Raw genomic sequence first — 5,227 nt, forward strand, 5'->3', positions numbered from 1 at the left:
AACGGAAACAATTGCCTATTATAAATAAGCCTCAGTTTTTATAGCTTTCTCAATAATGTCCCTACTTTCATAATTTATTTGAAAGGTAAATTAAGCTTCATAGACTTAAATTAGAAACAGAATTGATTTCCCTTTAGATATGGCTACCCTGTGATAGTAGAGAAGTAGACATTTGCTCTCTCCAGTCTTATCCAGCCTATGAACAGGTGACAGCTGGTGACAGTTTCTTCATCTGCCATATACAGGGTAACCATATACTTGATTGTCCAAACTGGGACTCTTTTTGGTCTGGTATAAATGCTAAGCTAGACACAACAACAGGAGGTCTAAATTGGGACAATTCCCGGGCACACCAGGATGTAAGGTCCCCAACACTGCACAGGTACTTCAAGGAGAGAAGCATGATTAGGTCGCATTTGCAGTCATAGCTTTAAATATGAATGGGATCCTGTATTTTATTAGATTCATAATGGATGTTTTATATTGTAATGTGCTTCATTATAATTCTTTATCCCCTCACTCACATTTCAACAATTACACTCCTCTTCATACATTTGAATAAATTTATACAAGGATATGGAAAAGACACTTCCTTTAGAAATTCCTCGCTAGACCACCAAATAGAAGGAACCAGGCCAGAAGCTGATCTAGTAATTTATGTGGTCTCACCTCCCATTTTGCAAAAGTAAAACCAAGTTTAGGGACTTTGAGGCCCTTCCCTGAGGTCACACTGCTACTTGTGAAAGACAGATCTTCTACTAGTGCTTTTCCAGAGAGTATTCCAAGCCACTGTCATTATCCATGAAACCCAGAACTCAGATGGATGAGCCACACCCTGATTTTATAGAAACAAGCCCAAGCTTAGCATCAAATGATAATGTAATGATGTGTAAAACAGTTTTAAGGGATTTCTACTGTGGAAAGGACAATTAGACTGCTGAGTCATTAAATTCAACATAGTGAGTGAAACTGGCCCTGAGACAACTTTATTTTGTAGCCACTCTTTTAGGTAGAAAATAAGAATAATGGCTTCACTTAGCAAGCTTGGAATCAGATTTTATCAGTCAACTTAAATGTCCCTGTAAAAAATGTCATCAAGATACTGGCTTCCAAAATCCACCCACATAGTTTCTATAATGAACCTAGTAAATTAATTTATAATGAATAGGTCTCTTGTTTTTACTTCAAAAAGCAGGCTTGAATTATGTTGATCCTTCTCTTTTTCCCAGATTTATTGAGATGTAATTGACACATAATGTTGTATAAGTTTAAAGTGTGCGAGGTGATGATTTGATGCAAGCGTTTATTGCAAAATGATTCCCACAATAATGTTAGTTAACACCTCCATCACCTCACAAAATTACCACTATTTTTGTGATGAGAACTTTAAAGATCTACTCTCTTAGCAACTTTCAAATATACAATACAGTGTTATTAACTACAGTCACCATGCTGCACATTACATCCTCACATTTTCTTTATCCATTCATTTCCATGTCTTGGTTCTTGTGAATAATGCTGCAGTGAACATGGGAGTGCAGATTTATTCAAGGTAGCGATTTTATTTCCTTTGGATATGAACCCAGAATTGGGATTGCTGGATCATGTGGCTCTATTTTTATATTTTTGAGGAACCTCCATACTGTTTTTTTCTGTTGCAGCTGCACCAATTTACATTCCCACGATGTTGATCTTTTTAAGTGAAGTTTTGTCCAAATCTAGAATTGTTGGTTCCAAAATGACCTTGCTTACTGCACTTTATCCAAAGATAGTTTAAGGGTAAAATTTGGCCAAGTTCTTCTCCACATTGCTATGAATCCAAATAAAGAATATGGGACTGCATAAAATATGTAGCAAGGATGAATATAATAAATGCTTTGATGGGAATCCTAGAGCCAGTTTGGAATATGATCTGTGTCATTCAGAATGAGGGTGAGTCTGCCCAGCTGCAGTAATGTTCTGACTATATTTACCTTATATGTCATTATCTGAAACTGGGTTCAAAAGAGATCAAAATAAAGGAATAGGATAGTGCAGTCTTGATTTCAGATAGCATGTAAAGAAGCTAGAATATATGCACATCATTTGGCAAGAAAGGAAAAATTCCAAAATCTACATCTAAATAAGAATGTTAAGTATTAGTCATTCCGAAGAAAAATATATAAAGTTGCTTATTTCCATATTTATAATAAGCCATCATTAAATTTAAATAGAATAAACTTTATACATGTGGCTTTAACCTATTAATTTGAATGTGTCCACATGAGATTAGGTCATGGTTTTTGCTTATGTGAAGCCAAAACTGTACATTTTTCTAAATTTTCTAAAACATAGTATCCTAATACTGTCACATTTTAAGTAAGTAAATAGCATCAAATAAAAATAAGCAAACTGCTAGCTTAAAATTAATGAATATCCTTTACATCTTAAAATTTGGGGCAAAATATTTTGATATCAAGCTAATAAGCACAGCAGATATAATTTATTTGAAAAAAAAAATTGGAAGTCTGAAGTCCTGGGTGTGAATCTAATTTACTAGTTGTAGGGCCTTGGTAAATTATTAAACTTCTTTGTCTCAGTTTCCACATGAGGAAAAAGGATGACAACCTCATAAAATAATTATAGGTATTAAAGTATGAAAATGTTTTCAGTAGAAGAAAGACAAGGCACAAAAACGATATTCAAGAAAGTGCTTTAAAAATATTTTATTTTTCTTTCAACTTAAAATAACCCCTGACACCATGTTGAAATGCCCCCCAGTTTAGAAGAATGCTGACATGCACATATGAGCACCGCCACAGAAAAGGCGGTGTTGATTATGGAAATGGAGTGGGAGCTTTCTCTAGATCTCTTTCTCTAGATCAGCTCAGTGGTGTGCTGATAAATGGTTCACAACCAGTCCTCTGGGGGGAACAGCTCAATTTATAGCATTTTCTAATCTATTTGGTCTAAACTTTTCCGTGTTGACCAATTCCTGGCTATCCACATAGTGTCACTGGACATGGCATTGGGAAGAGATGTGCAGTAGTCCTCTCTTGTTTAATATTTCCACCAGACAGATACCTCATGAGTGCAGAGAAATGCCAAATACAGTAAAATAATTAGGAATTTATGTGATCTGAGTAGTTACTACCTCTATTTTTAATATAATTGTTTTAATTTTGTTTACATAATTTAATCACTTATAATGACTATATTTAGCAATTGTCTTGTGAATTTCCTGAGTATTTAACATTGGTCTCCCAAACTGAAGTTTTCTTATTCCTTGTGAGATGTGGTAACCAGATGTAGGAGCATATTCTAAGTGTTGACACACATGACATTTAAAATGGGGAAGATAATTATTGGTCAGTCCTTAGGTCCAAGAGCTATTGGGAAGACCTTAAGATTCTCCGTCTGTTTCTTGAGTTACGGTTTGGAATCCTTTGGTTTATATATAAAGTTTGGATTTTTAAAATCTTACGAACGTTATGAAAATCTTATGAACACATCAGGCTCTTTTCTGCCAGTTTCTACAAACATTGTAAGAAACCTTGTCCTTAGAAAAATTTTATTCTAGATTACAAGATTTGAAAAAAAAAGATATTTGAATAGCCTCTAAAGCTACCTCAACCCTTTTGGAATAATATGCTTAGAAAGTAATGAAAAAGTTTTCTTTCTTTTTTTTTCTTCAGGTTTTATTTAACCAATTGTGTTTTTGTTGTTGAATTATTATAGTTTCATTCTCATTGAAAATACAATGAAACTAAAAATGTATCATCATAAACTTTCTGGTGTGATTGGTACCATAAGAAAAGGATGAAATCATTTATACAAGCTGAAAACTTCGTTGAATATATATAAAACAAAACTTTACGATTTCAAAAACACCAGAAAATAATAGTCGGAATGCTTTGTGAATGCCCAAGGTTGGAATACAGCATCCTGTACAAACTAGCAGTGTGTCACAGCAACCCATTTAAAATGGCAAGCTTCATCTTCTGAGGTGCAGGAGATCAATCCAACATTGTTAGACAATGGTGTGTATATGGTGAGGTTTGGACAAAGGCTGATGCAGCAAATGGTCTATTCTCTACTGCTCTTACTTTGTTAAAACCATGGTTTAAAATCTAGTCCTCTGTGTAAAGCTATTTATCTTCCCAAGCCCCATCTTTTAGGTTGAAATGCAAAAAAAAAAAAAAAAAAAAAACAGTAATAATAATAATAATGCTTACTGTCGTCACTGCATTAATTTCAGTTCATTTATGAGCAGGTTATTGTTCCTGACAGGAAGGGCCATGGTTCGCTAAGAAATGAGAATAAACTAAAAAGGGCATATAGAGGACAACAGGTTGCCTGTGCTATTTTCACAGCCTTCAGCACTTGACCTGGGCCTGGCCTGATTGAAACACATTCCTTTTAAGTAAAGCACCTGATACAATTTTAGGAAAATGTGAGTGAGTCAGTTTTTGCTTTAAAAAAAAAATCAGTACCTTACTATGTCTTAAAAAAATACTAGATACAAACAAAGGATCATAAAACTAGAATTTTATAAAATTTTGAACTATTCAATCTGATGAAATAAAAATCCTGAGAGTTTTAAAAGCTGATTATTACTGCCAATTATGATCCCTAAAATGTTCATGGAGTAACTAGATCATACCTGAGATTTTACAAAAAGTTTTCATGCCTACACCTCCTTGGCATCACAGAAAATTTGCCATGAGGTAGGGAGGGTGCTGTTGTTACTTCCATTTTCCCTAGAGGAAACTGGCGGCTTAGAATTTCCAGTAAGTTTATTCACCTGGACATCTATTCATTCTCTCAACAGATATTCTATTGAATATGCACTTTATTTTTGTTGAAATATATTTGACAAAAATATCGAATGCTTCGTGAATTTGCAAGTCATCCTTCTGCGGGCTACCTGCTAACCTTCTCTGTCATTTGAATTTCAGTGTCTGCATTACTGAAGGAGCACCAACATGTACTTTTAAATAGACAGATATTCACATTGACATCATTTAATGGGTTTTGAGGCATATCCTTCACATCAGTTTTCATGAGCTTGAGAGAGAGGGGTGAATAGAATGATGCTAAAGAAAGAAGCATAAGGAATAGAAGCAGGAGCGCTTTCCAGTATGTTGGATAAAACAAAGACAAAAAAACAAACCCTCGGAAACCTAACACTGAATTCATAAATGAGTGAGAAGCAGAATCTCTGTCTAATCTTCAAACAATTTCTAGG

General features: G+C 34.4%; 1 non-coding gene across 1 annotated transcript; it reads right to left on the bottom strand.

Annotated features, from left to right (window-relative positions):
- Positions 1–4,856: 4,856 nt before the first annotated feature.
- LOC115803235 (U6 spliceosomal RNA) lies at positions 4,857–4,960 on the bottom strand. The gene has a single exon (XR_004023920.2). It is a non-coding gene; the product is annotated as a U6 spliceosomal RNA (small nuclear RNA).
- Positions 4,961–5,227: the final 267 nt, after the last annotated feature.

The sequence above is a fragment of the Delphinapterus leucas genome, chromosome 21, assembly GCF_059928025.1.
Source record: "Delphinapterus leucas isolate spDelLeu-1000000601 "Yukka" chromosome 21, BTC_Dleu_Yukka2, whole genome shotgun sequence".
Classification (NCBI taxonomy): Eukaryota; Metazoa; Chordata; class Mammalia; order Artiodactyla; family Monodontidae; genus Delphinapterus; species Delphinapterus leucas.